Consider the following 20,676-nt stretch of genomic DNA (forward strand, 5'->3'; position numbering starts at 1 on the left):
AGCAGATATACTCATCTTCGCACTTCACAGCCTTCCAGGACTCGGGAATTGCAGACTTGCAGTTGCAGCAGCTTGGCGAGTCACCGGCGACAAGTCTGCAGTAGCTCCGCCACCTTTGCGAGTCACCGATAGCCCGTTGGCACCGTCCTCCGCCAGTCATCGCAATCGCCACCAGCCAACCTCTCGATTTTAGCTTCGGAGCTTGGAGTCATCGCTGCCGTTTGTGCTTTGTAGCCTTCGCTCCTTCGAGGCTCCTCCGAGTCCCCTCCCCTCTTTCGGTCTCACTCGACTCCCTAGCGGATGAGACACTCAACACTCAACACTCAACACTCAACACCCACCAAGTCTTATCATTATGGTTTTTTTTTTAAAATTATATTTTGTTGTAAATTATGTTTGTTAAATTGAATTAAAAAAAAAGAGTAATTTAATAGAGTAAAACATTAGAAATCATTAATAATTATGTAAAATAAAATTTTCTTAATTTATAAATATTTTAATTGTCTTATATTTTTTGAAAGGTAATTATGAAAATCTAATTCCATGACATAGTTTCTATTTATTAATATTTTTTAAGTTTTAAAACATCATTTTGACCCTAAATTTAAAATTAGGTAAAATAAATTTTTACATCTATTTTTCATTTTTAGTTATCAAATAAAGTAAAAATTGATAACTTAATAAAAAAAAATTTAACCAAATAGTTAATACATTAATAATTCTGATTTTTACTAATTATTACTGGAATTTATAGAAAAATTTGATATTAATCACTTTTTAAATTCATATATGTGTAATGTGTATATTGAGTATTTAGTCTATTGATTCATTTTTAGTAATTTTTTGACTTTAATTAATAGATTCTTACATTTCTATATCTTTTTACTCATTAAAGTAATGTAAATTATAAAAAAAATATGTTTTTTTTTATATTGTAAATAGCGCACTAAAATTAATATAAAAATCAAAAAGCATTTGTAGGTTGAATGAAAGCCTTCAAAATTCATTAAAAATCATGTATTAATGGATTTCATGCTTATTTTTTGATTTTGGCATAGTTGTACATGCGTGAAAAAAATTCATGACCGTTACGTCCGCTTCTCGTTACGTAACACCCGCGTCTCCCGCGGCCTGCGACACCTGCGACTGTTACGCGATGTTACCCGTGACCGCGATTTCAAACCATGGTGTGTGTGTGGATGCTTGTAGTAGGTGTGTGTTGTAGGGTGTGTGTTAGTGTGGTGGTGATGGTGAACAGGAATGGCTTTGTTCGGACGAGTTGAGGTTGCAGAGGAGGTGCGTCGGCGGCTTGGTGTTGCTGTGTGACGGTGGAGGCTGCTGGAGGATCTTTCCGGAAGTAGAGGGGTCGAAGAAGAAGCTGGGCACGACAACAATAACATCGGGAAGCGGCGGCAACAATGCGGTTCACGGCCATGTTGGTGTGGTGGTTGCTAGGCATGGAGCTGGCGTGATAGCCATGGTTGGCTTGCAAGTGTGCGTGGAGGGGCTCGGCTGAAGACGAAGATGACGAGTGGCCGGAGCTATGGGTTGGAGAGGTTGCCAGTGACGGTGAGGTCTAAACTAGATGGGCGGCTCCGTGGCTGGCTACTTGTGAAGTGCCGGGGGCTGCCTCTGCGGCTGTGGTCGAAGTGGAGGAGGGAGGCTAAGCGAGTGGTTTGGAGAGGGAGAGAACGAGAGAGATGGCAGAGAGATCGGGAAGAGGAGTTGGCAGCCGTTGCTGCGTGAAGGGATGGCCACACAACAGCTATTGCTACTGCGGCTGAGAGAAAAACGAGAGAGATGAGCGAGTCTTTTTTTTTTAGGGTTGCCTCCATCCCCTCCAGTCATGGTTTGCTATGTATCCCAAGAGCCTTTTTATAGGCTTTCTTCCCCAAACCCTAATAATAATAATAATAATAGTAAAATAATAATAATAATAATAATAATAATAATAATAATAATAATAATAATAATAATAATAATAATAATAATAATAATAACTCCTTTGTTATATTTGGCTCGGATAAAAATAGGGTGTCTACAGTTGCCCTTCTTTGTAGGCTTTGTTGTTTCAATGTAACAACAAGAACCTCCTACGTTTTTGTAACAATAAGCCTACAAAGATAAAAGACACCTATTTTAGTTAAGCCATATAACTACCTATGACTTTCAAGTTAATTAAGTGTTATTTGTTTCTGCCAACCAGGGATGATTTGCACTGAATATAAGAATCTAGGTGGGAATATGCATTGACTTGCACTGAATGTAAGAATCTAGGCTGAGGTGGATACAAGGATCCGAGCCACACAACACAATGATGACTTGCTTCGATTGTAAGAATCTGAGTCGTAGCGAACATGATGATCCGAGCCATATGACACAATGGAGTCTTGCTTCGAATGTAAGAATCCGAGCCGTAGTGGATATGATGATCCAAGCCACAGGACACAATGATGGCTTGCTGCGAATGTAAGAATCTGAGCCATAGCGGATACGATGATCCGAGCCATACAACACAATGATGGCTTGCTTTGAATGTAAGAATCTAAGCTGTAGCGGATACAGTGATTTGAGCCACAGACATAACAATGGCTTGCTGCGAATGTAAGAATCCAAGCCGTAGCGGATGCAATGATCCAAGTCATACGACACAATGGTGGCTTACTTCGAATGTAAGAATCCGAGCCATAGCGGATACGATGATCCGAGCCATAGGACATAATGATGGCTCACTGCGAGTATAAGAATCTGAGTCATAGCGGATACAATGATCCGAGTCATATGACACAATGGTGGCTTGTTTGGAATGTAAGAATCCGAGTCATAGTGGATACGATGATCCGACCCATAATGCACAATAATGACTTGCTACGAATGTAAGAATCTAACCCGCAGCGGATACGATGATCCAAACTATACGACACAATGGTGGCTTGCTTCGAATGTAAGAATATGAGCTATAGCGGATACGATGATTCGAGCCACACGACACAATGATGGCTTGCTTTGAATGTAAGAATCTGAGCCGTAGCGAATACGATGATTTGAGCCATACGACACAATGCTGGCTTGCTTCGAATGTAAGAATCCGAGCCATAGTAGATATGATGATCCGAGCCACATGACACAATGATGACTTCCTGCGAATGTAAGAATCCGAGCCATAGCAGATATGATGATCCGAGCCATACCACACAATGGTGGCTTGCTTAGCGGATACGATGATCCGAGTCACAGGACACAATGATAGCTTGCCGTGAATGTAAGAATCCGAGTCGTAGCGAATACGATGATCCAAGCCATATGACACAATGGTGGCTTGCTTCGAATGTAAGAATCCAAGCCGTAGCGAATATGATGATTTGAGCCACAGGACATAATGATGGCTTGCTTCGAATGTAAGAATTCGAACCATGACGGATACGATGATTTGAGCCACACGACACAATGATGACTTACTTTGAATGTAAGAATCCGAGCCTTAGAAGATACGATGATCTGAGCCACTTCAAGTAATAATAAGGTGTGAAACCAAAGTTTGGAAAATGATTACTCTATTGGGGAAATGCACTTGGGTGTAGGGTCTTGATTTCGATGAATGAATCCATTTTCCCTAGGGTCTGCAGCCCCAATTTCAAAATAAATCAATGTGTTTCTGAGGTTAGCTGCCCCGGTTTCTAAGTAAATCAATGTATGCCTGGGGTCAGCTGCCCTAATTTTAGACATTAGCACAACAGGAATTGCTCAGTCAAGGATGCCAAATGATCATTCAAAAGCTTATTCAATCAGACAGGTGTGAAGGGTGCTCTATTGCTATATGTATGCACGCTGCTAACTTGTGATGCCAAAATGAAGTGATATGTTGCAACATGTATGCATGTTGCTAACTTGTGATGCTAGAATACAGTGATATGTTGCTATTTGTATGCATGTTGCTAACTTGTGATACTAGAATGTAGGGGTATGTTGCGATATGTATGCATTTATTTTTCTATGCAATGCATGAAATATATGGTAATGCATGAAATGCATGGCAAAGCATGAATCTTTTCTCTTAGCGCGCTTGTGATCAATAACCTCATCTTTTATCTTAGCCATGTTTTTGAATTTCTACATGAAATTTGCCGCATTTGAATGGATCTATAACTGATCTTCGCTCAATTTTCTTGATTCATCTGATCATGGAGGTAATTGACTTGGCTCAAATGAAACTCAATCACAAAAACTGCCCCAGTTGAATGGATTTATAGCTGATCTTGACCCTATTTTCATACTCCAATCTGATAAGAAGGTGCTTGAATGGGTCCCACTGAAACTCAACTCGGAATTTGCCCCAGTTGAATTTATCTACCACTGATCTTGACCCTGTTGTTAGATTCTTCTTGAATAAGAAGATCTCTGAACCTAATATGACATTTGCCCCAATTAAACTGCTTTTTCTCCATAGGGATCTTTTTTATAGAAACTACTGGTGATTCTGAAACCTTTTGACTATCTATCCTCTTTTAAAGTTTTGGAGAGTAAGAAGGTTTTTTTTTTTTTTGATATAACACATAATGACATGCTAATTACTTAATGAGCCTGTAACAAACCAAATTCTGATCTTGGCCATATTTTTGAATTCCCATCTGACATAGATGTCTCAAAATGTGTTCCTGTGAAACTCGGCATGACACTTGCCCTAGTAGATGCAATTGTAGCTGGTCCTGTCCATCTTACATTTTCTTCACAAGGATGTTCTTTGGATTGCACCCTTAATGTTTTAAAATCTCTTTGAAATTTAAATAAAAATGCAATTAGATAACTTAATCTTAATAGGAATATGGATGGAATGCAAAAACTTGCTTGTCTTTGCTTGATTTTCTGTGCTTGTTAAATAGGAGACAAATTTTACTAGTACTTTGACACTACTGTAACTTTGCTAGCTTAGAGAATCATATCAATGGGTAAACTCCTTTTTTTTTATCATTATTATTATTATTATTATTATTATTATTATTATTATTATTATTATTTTTAGCCTCATAACCATAACTCCTCCACTGTATCACCACTTAGAGATTCTTTCTTATTTAGTTCGAGCTTATTTCAAACCCCCTGTCTTGAATTATAACTAGTGTCTCATTAAGTAGTCTGACCAATATTCCAATCTCAGGGTGGACTTTAGGACACTGGACGAAATGTAGGCTAAGGATTTAGGTTTCAACAAGAACAAGGAAACTATTGCTAAAAAATCCCTTCCTTGAATGATATCTTCTGCCCCAATTTGTGGCAAAGTATTGACTGAACTTGTCATTTGAACAAACTGCCTACGTATCTTATCAGGATCAGGTCATTACGTAATTCAGACTCAACATTGAGTCTGACAAATTATTTGAGACAATAATGTATACCAATTTGGTCAAGACTCTCATTTGGACCGTAATGTAGGCTAGGGGTGTAACGACAAAAAAAAAAAATATTAATAATAATTAATTAATTATTATTAAGAAAATTAATTAAATTAAGAAATTTGAGGATTTTGGGTATATATATCTATATATATATATCTATATATATCTATCTATCTACGTCTATCTCGGTATCTCTCTCTACGTATCTCTAACCGTAACGTAAGCGCTCCCGGCCAAGAAAGGAAAAAAAAAAAGAAAAAGGAAAACTTAAAGGCTAAGTTTCCTGGAGCAAGCAGGAATAGGAGAAGAAAGAAAAAAAAAAGGGATTCATGCGCAGAACAGCAGGGAAAGAAAGAAAGAGAAAAAAAAAAAAAAATTCTCTCAGCTCACGTTCTCCACTTCTCTTCTTTCTACGATTTCGTGGCGGATTTTCGCCCAATTGAAAATCCAAAAATACCACTAGACTCCATTCTCCGCCACCGACATATCTAGCGAAGTGGATTTGTCCTAAAAGCAACGTAGGCATAGCTCCTAGGGTAAGACAAATTCTCATTATTGTCTCATTTTTTCTTAAATTTTAAGTCAAATGGGCGATCGGACACCACCACGAGAATCTAAGGATGATTCTCTACAAATCTAGCAGAGCAGATTTCTCGTGGGGTCGTTGTAGGAATAGCCCCAAAACTAGGATAAATGAGTTATTTAGAAATTAATTGTTATTTAATTATTGTAAATTAGGAAAGGTTAAAATAATATTTTATTGGGGTTGATTTGATTGAATCAGGGTTCGGGTGAGCGATGCGGGTATAATTTTGGGAACCCTGCAGGCGCGATTCAGGGAATCTAGTAAGGGGGAATAAAATTATATTAGTATTTTATTAAGGTGAACTGGTTATTTATGAGCGTATAAAATTTATTATTTATCTATATGATTTTTAGAACCGTCAGAGTACTAGAAAATGATGATTTTGTTTAAGGTTTATATTTGTGATAATATCATATAATATTAAATTCGTGTGACATGGGAGTAATTTTTCCTAATAAATTGAATATGAATTACGGTGGTATTTGGGTTTGCATATAGGGGTGTTTGGAATGATTATGACATGATGAATGAATTGTTATGTTTGACTCCTGTGTGGAAATGTATTGATCTGTTGGGATATTGTGTGGGAAATGAATTGATCTGTTGGATTCCTATATGGAAATGCATTGATGCGTCTGTGTGAATTAATTGGTGTGGTTATTCGTATGCATCTCAATATAACGTTGGCATGAGGAGGTTGTGATATTGCATAGATATAAATCATGATATGATGTTGGCAGGTCGAGAAGCTCATCATATTGTTGTTTATATGGGATAAGATATTGGCAGGTCAAAGAGCTTGTTATACTGATATATGACGGGTAGGTCATGGGGATTGGATACTGGTGAATAGTGGTGCTTGTGTGGGCCACGTGTCGCGGAAGCTGGAGTGGTGCCTGTTTGGGCCACATTATATCCTGTGTGGATAGTGGCGCCTGTGTGGGCCATGTTATGTACCCTGTATGGGTAGTGGTGCCTGTGTGGGCCACGTTATATCCTGTGTGGATAATGGTGCCTGTGTGGGCCATGTTATGTATCCTGTGTGGATGGTAGCGCCTGTATGGGCCATGTTATGTACCCTGTGTGGGTAGTGGTGCCTGTGTGGGCCACGTGTAGATAAGAAGTACGTAGGTGCTTGTGTGGGTCACGTACTGACATGTACGCAGTTGCTCTGTGTGGGCCACGTACTGAGGACATTAGAAGATGAAGTATGAGATGCATGATTCCTGTGTGGATGTGTTGTGCGCATGTGAATTTAATTATAGCATAAAAATAATGGTATAGCATATTGTGAATGCATGTGTGTGCATACGGCGAGGTAAACATACCGCCGGGGGCTTGTTGAGAAAGGTGAGTGCTCTACTAGGTAATTTCTTAGTATCAGTGCAAAGGGATGCTACTTGTATAGGTGAGTAGACATCCCGATTCTTGGAAACCTTCGCCTTTAAAATAATAAAGATGTGTGTATTGGCGGCGAGGTAATACTTTACCTGAGGGCTTACTGAGTAAGGTGAGTGCTTTGGTAGGTAGTTTTTAGTACCAGAGCAGAGGGAAGTTACTTGTATGGGCGGGTAATCTTCCCTATCCTCGGAGACTTTTGCCTGCATAAAAATTATGTACTTATGCATATTGGATGTGTGTATGATATTAGATGTCGGGGATGTTATTAATGGTACATTTTCTCAGTTGTTGTTGATGTTATATGAGACACAATTTATTTTGAAATATAAATATTAAAACTTAGTTATCACGCATTGTTATAATTTATTCCACCCTTACTGAGAAGTGTCTCACCCTAGTGGATTAACAATTTTTCAGGTTCTTCTGGAGACCGGGTTTGAAGGCCTAGGTTGGGATTGTATTTGGTGGTTTCTTTTTGGGGTATTGTGAGATATTGGTATATATATACAGATGTATTTGTACTGGGTTATATTTTAAATGCTAGTTGTGGATATGGATATCTGGATGTTGTAGTGTTCATTTTTGGGTTGTTATATAGAACTCTAGTATTTATTTGAGGTTATTTATTTATGTGCTGCTGCGTGCATGTTAATTATGGTATCAGATACAGGTGATTGGAACACGTGGCACCCGAGCCCCACTTGGCGGGTTTCGGGGCGTCACAAGGGGTATGGGTTAAAGAAAGAAAGATTTAAATAAGACTCAAAATTTATCAATCTTATCACAGGTATTCGCTAGTCAAATATCACATATGAATCATGTCCCTTATTTTTCTTTCTTCTTCTTTTTCTTCTTCTTTCTTTTTTTTTTTTTCTTTCGGTTTTTCATCATCTTCTTCTTCTTTTACCGAAGCTTTTGCTTTTCCTTTTATGAAGGAATCTTAACTTCATTTTCATTGGAATTCCATTTGGGACAGATCTTTTTTTAAAACTGTCCTAGTGTGGGGTGTGATCCATTGACGGGTTCATTAAGAATTGAATTTTTCAGACTCAAAAAGGACTTGCTAGAGATTTCTTCTTTGACTTTCTTTTGGGTGGCATAAAAATGGTCTGTCATCATTTTGGTAGTGACCATTTCCTTAAATGGTTTGTCAAACACTAGGAGACCCAAACCCAGGTTAAATTTCTGGTGTATTGACCTTTAAGAAAAAGCTGGTTTGACATTTAGGCTCAAAATGGGTTAGCAAATGATAAATCAATAGTTGGTTCTTTTTAGGAATACTGGTCGACCAAAGATGGTCACCCCTCATTTGATCAGAATATAATCATTATACCTTTAAGACACCAATCATAACTTAAATAAAAAAAAAAAAAAAGACTTTGTTCATCGATTTCATCAAACAAATGTAGGACAAAGCTAGGTAAGTCATTTCTGTATATTTCTCCTACAACTCTTTATCATTTTGAAATCCACATCCCAACGAGATTCCTTGACAACATCTTGAAGTGGGGGTCTTCTAGTTCGAAGGCTTTTCCTTCATCATTTTTTTTTGCCCCGTTGAATAGATTCCCACAATTAACTACTGGCTCCAAGTCCTTTGTACTGGAAAAACCATTTCCTACGTCATTTACACAAAATGTAAGAAAAAATAGACAAAATTTGGTATATATAGGGTGATGATCTGAGGAGGGTGGGATGAGATGAGACTGAAAGACATTCTTATTTCATTCGATTTCAAAATAATTTACATAAAAAGCATGGATGCATTCCTTTTGTTATCACCCTTAGGTGATCAAGCACATCATTTCTGTATCATGTGAGCTCACTTCTAAAGTTGAATACCAATATCAATCTTCTAACCCGATGACATTTATTACATTCCTACTGTGATCACGCAACGGGTTCCCATGATCCTAACCATTCTTCGTAGAGAGATCGTCCTACTCTATTCAATATTGGAATCTCAGATATCAATTTTACTAACTTGGCCCATGGTTTTACAGACAATTGGAATGTGATTATTGACCCATTGGAGATGACTATGCATGCATGGATATGAAATTACGCATGAAATACATGAATGCAATGCAACCTAAATAACCACTTTTGCTGGAATTTTGGAAAATCAATATCAACTAATGAAAGACTTCAAAATTAAATTGACCCCCGATGGACATTTATTTTCCTTTGAAGACTCCAAAAATTTGACCTTACCTTCTGAGTATTCAATTCCTTCCCCCAATCGTCCCTTTCCCTGGTGATGGATTTAGGCCTGGGTTTATTCAAAAAGGAGCTGGGCCTGATTTTTGTCTGAAAAGAATTGGGTCTGGCTTGTTTTAAAGATGGGTTCAGGCTCAGGTTTGTTTAAAAAGAGTTGGGCTTGAATTGTTTAAAAATATTGGCCTGAATTTTTAAGTAATAGGGCTGAAGCCCGCTTTTTGAAATCTAGGTTTGGATTTTTGAAAATTGGACTTGGGCTGGGTTGTTTTCTTGGAAAAAGGTTGGGCCCGAGTTTGTTTTAAAAAGAGTAGGGCCCGAGTAATTTGAAAAGGTTTGGACCGACCCATCTTTTAAAATGATTAGGCCAAGTACTTTATTTTTTAAAGAGTTGACCTAGGTCTCGCTGTTGGGCTGTGGGGGTCCATGGTATGGGCTAGTGGGCTCTGGTCTTCTGGGGGAAACCTACAAGTATACACCAAGGTAGTTCTTCTATCACAAATTAGGGTTAGATCTCATTTTCCATTTTTGGGTACGAGCTATCTTTGGTGGTTAAATCTGAATCTTCCATTATCAAATTGAACTTTCCCAAAATATCGGATAAGTGACATGGATGCCTAATATAGAAGAAAAATGCATGTCATAACACAAAATATTTCAAAACATATATACAAAAGACTATATAAGGAGAATAATGTGGCTTATGTCTCGACCCGGGGTAGGTTTGTATATACAGGATTCTTCGCAGCTCTATCCTAGGCAAGGGATTATGGATAATTATGTGTGGTTAGGCTCTATTCCTTATTGTTGACAAGGTTTCCAGATTGAACTTCAATCCTCCCCTATAGGGGTCCAAATAAAGCCTGCACTGAGCGAAGTGGTTCGTAGGTCCCATCAAGCTCTGCCACGAAGGGACTGACGCTATTACAATCCTATCTAATCCTAGCAGGGAAAGCCCAGGTATAGAGCGCGTGGGAGTGTGTGAATTCCAGTTTTCCTAATCCCTCTATCCCCCACATTTATTCACATGCTATTTCAAATATATATGGAAACAAATATTTATAGTTTAAACAACTAGACCCAAGTATCTATTCAAACCTATATACAATCAAATCTTCAAAGCTATACAAGCAGATATAGAAACAAATCGATCTTCACATGCTTATTCAGACAAGGATCGATATAATTATTCACAACTAATGAAAGATATTTACATGCTTATTTAAACAAATATTCATAATTAATAAAATATATTTACATGCTTTATTCAAACAAACAAGGAAACAAACATTCTCATTAAATCAGGGATATTTTCAAATATGAGAACTAAATATTCACATTAAATCGAAAATATATATTTACAAGTATAGTAGCAAATATTCACATCAAATCAAGGATATTCACAAATATGGAAATTAAATATTCATATTAAATCCAGAATATTTTTTTAAAATTATAGTAACAAATATTCACGTCAAATCAAGGATATTCACAAATGTCGAAACTAAATATTCACATTCAATCTAGAATATTCACAAATACGGTAACAAATATTCACATTAAATCAAGGATAATCACTAAATATTCACGTTATCTCAAGGATACTTACGAATATTCACATTAATTCAAGGATATTTACAAATATTCACATTAACTCAAAGATATTTACAAATATGGAAACATATACCTACACTAAGTCAAAGGATATTTACAAATATTCACATTAACCCGATATTTACAAATATGGAAACATATACCCACACTAAGTCAAACATATTATAATTTTCACAAACCAATTATTCAAATATGGGAGTATATTATTTACATAATAAAGTGAAGTAATTAAAAAACTTAATAAATTTAAATTTGGGATAATTCCTAATTAATTACTGGTTCAACTCTTTAATGTCCTCAGCGGAGTCGCCAATTTGTCACGACGTCTCGGAGTGTGTGTGCCCCGGGGTGAAGAAATAAAAATTGTGGTTTAAATTTTTGAGAAAAGTAGGAATGGAGTTGCCACTAACCTTTTAGTGTGGTTAGAACACTTGATTACTATCTAATTAAGCGTAGAATCGGTCTACATTACTAAAGTCGGGATCGAGAGTTCGGTTACGCGAGGGGAAGGTATGATCACTTCCTACGCGTCTATTCTTACGAACGGTACCTAATTAATTATGAAATTATCCTGCAAATTAAATTTAAGAACTCTTTAAAATTACTCCCCTTTAGTCAATTTTTGAAATACACATGTAAAGCAATAAATCACACAAAAATATATATAATATATATATTCCTTCAGAATTAGGGTACGTGAAGCCCGAAAACTCATACCCTTTTTTGAAATCATAGGAATGAAAATCAAGAAAATATTTTATAAAAATAAATATACCGATATAGATATAATAAAAATATAAAAAGTTAATACATTTATAGTACTAAAAATAGCACAAATCATAATATTAAATATAAACATATGATATAAACCAAAATAATAATAATGATAATTTTAATAGTAAATATTTATACTGTAATAAGTAATATCATATATACTAAAATATCAATAAAAATAGTAAAATGTTATAATACCATATATAAAAAAGAAAGAAAAAAATACCATAATAGATACTACCATATTAACATACCAAATATATAATATAATATATAATACTAAGAATACCATAATAAGTAATATCATATATACTAAAATACTAAAAAAAAAACATGATAAGTAATATAATACCATAATACTATATATATTAAAATACTAAAAATACTATAATAAGAAAGATCACAATAAACATATAATACTGTTAGAGTATGTGTGAGAGTGTGTGCTTGAGTTTGTGTAAATGAGTGTTAGAGTGTGTGTATCAGTGTGTGTGTGTGTGCTGTGTGCGTGAGTTAGTGTGTGTAACAGGTGTGTGTGTGGGGGAGGTGTGCTGGTGTGTGTTTCAGTGTGTGTGTGTTAGTGTGAGCTGTGTGCGTGAGTTAGTGTGTGTGCAGGTGTGTGTGTGGATGCTTGTAGCAGGTGTGTGTTGCAGGGTGTGTGTTAGTGTGGTGGTGATGGTGAACGGGGATGGCTTTGTTTGGACGAGTTGAGGTTGCAGAGGAGGTGCATCGGCGGGTTGGTGCTACTGTGTGAAGGTGGAGGCTGCTGGAGGATCTCGCCGGAAGCAGAGGGGGCCAAACAAGAACTTGGGCACGACGACAAGAACATCGGGAAGCGGCGGCGACAACGCGGTTCATGGCCATGCTGGTGTGGTGGTTGCTGTGCGTGGAGTTGGCGTGATAGCCATGGTTGGCCTGCAGGCGTGCGTGGAGGGGCTCGGCTGGAGACGGAGATGATGAGTGGCCGGAGTTGTTGGCTGGAGAGGTTGCCGGCGACGATGAGGTCTAAACGAGATGGCCGGCTCTATGGCTGGCTGCTTGTGAAGTGCCGGGGGCTGCCTCTGCGGCTGTGGCCGGAGTGGAGGAGGGAGGCTAAGCGAGTGGTTTGGAGAGGGAGCGAACGAGAGAGATGGCAGAGAGATCGGGAAGAGTTGGCAGTCGCTGCTGCGTGAAGGGATGGTCGCACAGCAGCTGAGAGAAAAACGAGAGAGATGAGTGAGTCTTTTTTTTTGCCTTTAGGGTTGCCTCCGCACCCTCTAGTCGTGGTTTGCTATGTATCCTAAGAGCCTTTTCATAGGTTTTCTTCCCCAACCCTAATAATAATAATAATAAAATAATAATAATAATAAAGTAATAATAATAATATTTAAAAATAATGATAATAATGAAAATAGAAATAATAATAATAATAATAGTAGTAGTAGTAGTAGTAGTAGTAGTAGTAGTAGTAGTATTAGTAATAGTAGTAGTAAAATAATAATAATAATAATAATAATAATAATAATAATAATAATAATAATGACAATAGAAATAATAATAATAGTGATAATTGTTGACACCCCATTTTGCCTGGGCCAAATATAACAAAGGCGCCATTTTACTATTATTATTATTATTATTATTATTATTATTATTATTACTAGGGTGATAGTTATTGTGCAATCCCAAGAATGGGGGGTGAATTAGGTATTTAAAATTTGTTGCCTAGGTCTACTGATGCTAACAACAATGTAATTCAACTTAGGGTCAGTCTACGCAATCATCAAGCAAACATACACGTACAGTAAATGTAAATTGCGGAAATGTAAAGAACACGCACGATATGTTATCGGGATTCGGCCAACTGTGCCTACGTCCCCGTCTTGGCCACACTAGCACAATGATGATCACTATAATGCTTACTTAAACAGGTGGGACGACACCAATACAAACCAGGTCAATTCAAGGGGCTGACCTCAACCGTCATGCCTTAATAGGATGACGCACCTAGCTTTCCTAATCGGATCTAAGCCAATCCGGGACTATTCCATAGGGCTAGTCTCCCTCTTCAAGCCCGTGTTAGGAATACAACCAATGTGTATAAAATGTGTACACGAAAATTCGCTTCTAGACAAGTAGATGTGTGTACCAATACAGCTCAGTCAATAATGCAAGTACAAATGATATGTAAATATGTTCAGTGCTCTTATGTGTGCTAAACACTCAATCACGTATATACTTTCAGTCCAGATCTAGAGTGAATATCTAAGCAAGATTTGAAACATACTATTTGAATATCACAAAAATAGATTAGGATTTCAAATATGCTAAGCAAGATAAATCAAACAAATTCAATAGTATATTTCAATGTATAAAACACAATGGACTTGTTTGAAAGACTAGCTTTTTGAGAAAAGATTTTTGCACACAAAATCTAGGTTCAGGTAACTTGCAACAAAAATGCAAGAACCAAAACCCTTAAAGTCTTTCCACACTAGATTTATCAAATGAAATCGGTGGAAAAACTTTAAGCTATACTCTCAAATAAAATCAATCAATCAACATATCAAGAGAGAGTATTAGTTAGAGAAATTTAAGCACAATAGCCTTATAGAGATACTCACAATGCTTAGAGAAACAAAATGAGGAGTATGTGAGTGTTTTTAAGAAGTATTTGGCTAATATAGGGTTTTTAGGGTTTTGAGAGTTGAGAGAATTTTTACCCTAATCAAGTTTGCTAATTATATCCTAATTAAGACAAATGAATGAGTACCATTGGGGACATAGTGGGTATAATTAAAATTGTTTAAAAGACCATTAAGAAAATTAACCCAGTTTACCCCATTTAAAAATCAGTAAAAATATTTTTAACTCGCGAGGTTCGGGTGCCCGGCCAGGGGTTCGAGTGCCCGAACAAACACAGTCAAAAATTCAATTTTCAGAGGTTCGGGTGCCTAAAGGAAGAGTCGGTCGGCTGATTCAAAGTTAGTAGCAAATGTTCGATAATTCAGGTGCCGGACTCTCAATTCGGTTAACTGAACTAGGCGGTTCAATCGCCCGATTAGTTGAAAAGTGTTCTGACAAGCATTTGGGTGCCCGAGGAAGATACGTTCAAAATAGGTTCGATCGCCCGAAGCTAAGTCAACATGTTGACTTGTTCGGTCGCCAGAGCCACTTTACATGGCATAGGTTCGGTCGCCCGAACCCTCTCAACCTTTTCAATTTTGAATCCAATTTTAGCTAATTTTAATTCCCTTGATATGAAGATGATAATGGACACTTATTAGTACATTTGTTTAGATACTTAAGGACTTTCTATCCTATTGGAAAAATCCGGTGTCGATCGACATCCCTAAGGTCTGTGTAGGTACCTAAAATCCAACTATGGTCGTTTTAAGCATACCTACCTACCATGCATGACGCAGATTATTACAAGCCATACACGTGCACAGTTCATAATAAAATACATCCCAGAATGAAGAAATAATCAAATGAATACAAAATACAACACATAGATCTTCATTCTTCGGCACGAACATCTCACACCATCATGATATGTCTTTTAGTCCTAAAACGCGCATAAGGTGATCCTGCATGCAATTCTTTGTACAACCATTAGTACCAAGAGTATTTTTCATAATCAGAAATGGGTGTAACCAATAAGGTCAACAAGGGAGCCTATATAAAGGCATTGATGTACACACGGCCTTGGGGGGCAGAGCATTCAGGAAAAAAAAAAAACCTAAGCTTGTTATAACCCCTCTCTCGTTCACACTCTATCATCGACCCATAACTCCTTTCACTCGCCCAGCCATCCTTTCGCAGCTCCGTCACCTTCTTCTTCCAAGGCCTCTTAGCAACAGTCCCTTATAGCAGCACCACGCCTTCATCCATCATCACCCTCACCATCGCCGGTGAAGTCACCATCCACAGCTGCTGGTGAGTCTCCAGCTCTTTCTCTTATCTCCATCTCTACCGCACGAACGACACTAAGAACACAGCAACCCACCATTGCCACACCAGAGGAAACCACCGCTGTTCTCAACTCTCATCTTCTCTAGCCTCGACGACGCCCATGGTAGCCTTCTGCAGGTAAACACACAGCAAGCACACTATCCCTTACACCACCTAATACACATAATAAACACACACCTGTAAAACACACTAACTCATGCACACAACACACACTAACACACACACACACACAGAGCACACACTAACACACACATTGAAGCACACACCAGCACATATATGTAAAGATGTCTTTTTCTATTTGTTTATTTAGTCATTTATTTATTTATTTTTATATTATTATTATCATCTTGTTTCATTTTTTTTTTATTGTAAATATTAACCACTTTGTTCTCATTATTGTAGGATGTTTTTTGGCGGAGGATTTTTGATGTCATAATATTCATGCATGTTTAAATTTTTATTATTTTTTATGCATATTAAATAATAAATATTATTATTTTCAATGTTATAATATTTGTTTTAATAGTTAATACTCATGTTCATATTTTTTATTTTATTATTACAGTAAAATTTTTATTGTGGAAATTTTGTCGTTTTAATATTTAAAGTTTGACTTTTCTGTTGTTAATATTCACATTGAAGGGTTTTTATAGTTATCGTATTTATATTCATGTTTGGGTGTTTGTGGTATCTATGGTATATATAAATGATTAATATGATTGTAGAATTTTTTTTTGATACTATATATTTATTATATTAGCATTGTGGTATTAGCATTTTAATGATATTGTGTATTTATTATGTTGGTAATATTGTAGTACATACTAAATAACCTAGGGTTTTATTGATATTATATATGTAGTAAATTAATATTCTTAGTTATATGTATATTACATATTAGTATATTAGTATTTTAGTCACATATTTACTATTAATTATTTTTATATATTTTGGTATTGACTATTTTTATTATTGTTAATATTTATTTTTAGTATTTTAGTGTGTATAGCCTTATTTAATAGGGTACTAATATGTATCATTATTATCATCGTTATTATGATTTTGGTTTATATCATATGTTGTGTCATTCTTGGTATCATATATTTGTATTAACTTAATTATTTTATTATGTTTATTAAGTATTTTCTTGATTTTTATCCCTATGATTTCAAAAAAGGGTATAAGCTTTCGGGCTTTACGTACCCCAGTTCTGAGGGAATATTTATTATATATATATATATATATATATATATATATATATATTTGTGTGATTTGTTTCTTTAAATGTGTATTTCAAAAATTCACTAAAAGGAGTAACATAAAAGGCTTTTTAAATTTACTTTGAGATAATTTCATAATTAATTAGGTACCATTCATAAGAACAGGCGCGTAGGGGGTGCTCGTACCTTCCTCTCATGTAACTGAACCCCCGATTTCAACTTTGGTAACGCAGACCAATTCTACCCTTAATTGGATAGTAATCAAATGTTCTAACCATACTAAAAGGTTAATGGTGACTTCATTCCTATTTTTTCCCTAAAATTTAAACCTCAATTTTTATTTCGCCACCCTGGGGCACACGCGCGTCGAGACGTCGCGAGAATAATAATAATAATAATAATAATAATAATAATAATAATAATAATAATAATAATAATAATAATAATAATAACAACCTTGTTATATTTGACTTGGGTAAAAATAGGGTGTCTACAACAATGACTCAATAAAAATGAATTTAATAACAAGACTCAATTAAAAATGCTTTCAAAAGGAATCAATTGGATTTTTCAAAAATGATCCTCAAATTTCCGAAATACGAAGTCGATCCCTCCTTTTGTAAATTACCATATTATTACGAAAGGTCCCCTCAAGGAAAAAAGAAGAAGAAGAGAGGTCTAGTTAAAATTGGGGTGTCTACAATAAGTATTCTACAATTTTTAATTTTAAATAAAGTTTTGAAACTAGTGAAAGAAGAATTACATATGATGTATGAATTATATTAAATAATAAATGTAAATATGTCTATTGTCTTCTTAAAAAAAATCAACACTTCATATCCATAAACATTGCTACAATAAAAATAGAAGGAAAAATATAAAAATTAACACATGTTAAAATGTAACAATCCCGTTCCTATGCATTTTGCATAGGTCTCTAGTAGTTGTAGACCTTTATTAATTAATTTAGTTTTAACATATATGCATTAGAGGTTGTTGAGGTTAGGTGGGATATATTAGACACTAAATCCACAAACCATACCAAATTAATTATGTTCAAATAACAAGTAATATAGGAAAAGTCTAAAGTTGCGCGCATCCGACCCAACTGTAGTGCCTGGCATAATTGTGTTCAGATAACCACAAACCCTACAAAATAATAATAATACAAGAAATTAGCTAGTATACAATGTTTGAACATATATTTATGTACTATAATTAAAAATGATTTGACAGCAAAATGATCGGACATTCGGACATAGTGTGAAAAAAATGTTACAATTATAACTAAGTTTGATTAGTCGGAATTCACCCTACTTGGTTCGAACCTCGTATGCCCAAATTGTAAGCTAAGTTCTTAAAATGAACTAAGTTTAATAAGTTTGTTTGTATTCTAACTTTACTTCTAAGTGGGGAAAAATCTCTCGGAGAGGAGTTTTTAGGCACCATCAATTGTCGCATGTCCAGGTCAATATGATGAATGTGTCGGGACTGACCCCATTCAGTTTGGACTTCGTATGCCTGAATTAGACACCTGGGTTCTTAAAATGAACTAAGTTTACTATGTTTGCATTTTAACTTTGCTTTTAAGTGGGGAAAAAGCTCCCGAGGAAAAAATTTTGGCCATCGTCAGTTCCAATACATCTAGGTCAATGTGATGGACGTGTTGGGACTGACCCCACTCAGTTTGAACCTCACATGCCCAAATTGGACATCTGAGTGCTTAAAATGAACTAAGTTTACTATGTTGGTATTCTAACTTTGTTTTTAAGTAGGGAAAAAGTACTCAAGGAGGAGCTTTTGGGTACCGTCAGCTCCGACATGTTCAGGTCAATGTGACAGACGTGTTGGGACTGACCCCACTCAGTTTGGACCTCATATGCTTGAAATGGATACATAGGTGCTTAAAATGAACTAAGTTTACTAAGTTCACATCTAATCGTATAATTTTCAATTAGGGAGGAGTTTTGGACATCATCAGCTCTGGCACGTCCAACTCAATGTGACAAATGTGTTGGGATAGGTCCCACTCGGTTTGGACCTTGTATGCCTGAATTGGACACCCGAGTGCTTAAAATGAACCAAGTTTACTATGTTTGTATTCTAACTTTGCTTCTAAGTGGGAAAAAAAAGCTTACGGGGAGGAGTTCTTGGGTACCATCAACTTCAGTACGTCCAAGTTAATGTGGCGGATGTGTTGGGACTGATCCCACTCAGTTTAGACCTCATATGCCAAAATTGGACATCTGGGTGCGTAAAAATGAATTAAATTTACTAAATTCTCCTTTGAGTGCATAATTTTCAATCGAGGAAGAGTTTTTGGGGATCCATTAGCTCCAACATGTCTAGCTCAATGTGATGGACGTGTCGGGACTTACTGTTGGAATTGGTGTATTCCCAAAAGGGGGGTGAATTAGAATCTTAAAAATTCTTCTTAGATTAAACCAGATATCAGTAATACACAACCTAAGGTCTGTCTATGCAATCCCAAATGCGCAGATAAATATAACGTGTAGAAATTAAATCTTGGGCAACATTCACTGTAATTAAAATAACAACATTCAAGTGCGTAAATTTAAGTGCAGAAATTTAAAGTTGACACAAGATATGTTATTGAGGTTCTGCCAATACTGCCTACGCCCCCACCTCAGCTCGCAAGCCCGAGGATTACCACTATTGCTCACTTAATGGGTGGAGCGGCATCAATTATAATCAAGTTAAATTACTAGGGCTAACCTCAACCTTTACAAACTCTCCTTACAAGGCAAAGAATACCCACCTCAGGCCACGCCTAGAATACAACAGATAATCAATACAAATTTTATGTACAATATACGTACTTCTCTAATAAGCAAATATGTATTAGTATAACCAATACACTTCAAGATGATAAGATATCATAAGTTTAGTGAAGACAATATAACTACTCTCAAGATGATGCAAATAATTCAATCAAAGTGTGTGAGTGTGTTAGCAAAGTCTCTTTGAAAAAATATATATAAATATATCTACCACAAATAATGTTTCAAAGATTTCAAGAGTATAATAAAATATTTCAAAAATTAATTTCTAAAGTTCAGGCATAAGAGATATTTGCAAAACAAGTTTGTCAAAAATATTTTCTTCAACACACAAGACAAGTTTAAGAGTCTTGCAATAAAAGTGGAAAGACTCACAAGCTTATATAAGTTTCCTCACAAAATAAATTTATGGATTAAATCAATGGAGAAAAACTTTTGGGCTTAACTCTCTTCAAAATCAACAATCAATCAAAAACATGAGAGTATAACTTGCAACGAAAGTGTAGGTAATCTCAAAATACTCTCACTTAATATGATTTTGCAATGGAATGAGTAAAAGTGAGGTATATAGGATTGTATAAGAATGTGTAGCACAAAGAATTTTGAAAATAGGAATAGTTTCCCAAGAGGGGGGGGGGGGTGAATTGGCTTTTAAAAATTTCTTTTAATTCATTTTTAGAATTCTTAAACTTATTTTATTTCTTTTAACCATTTTG

This window comes from Malania oleifera, chromosome 4, assembly GCF_029873635.1.
Source record: "Malania oleifera isolate guangnan ecotype guangnan chromosome 4, ASM2987363v1, whole genome shotgun sequence".
Lineage (NCBI taxonomy): Eukaryota > Viridiplantae > Streptophyta > Magnoliopsida > Santalales > Ximeniaceae > Malania > Malania oleifera.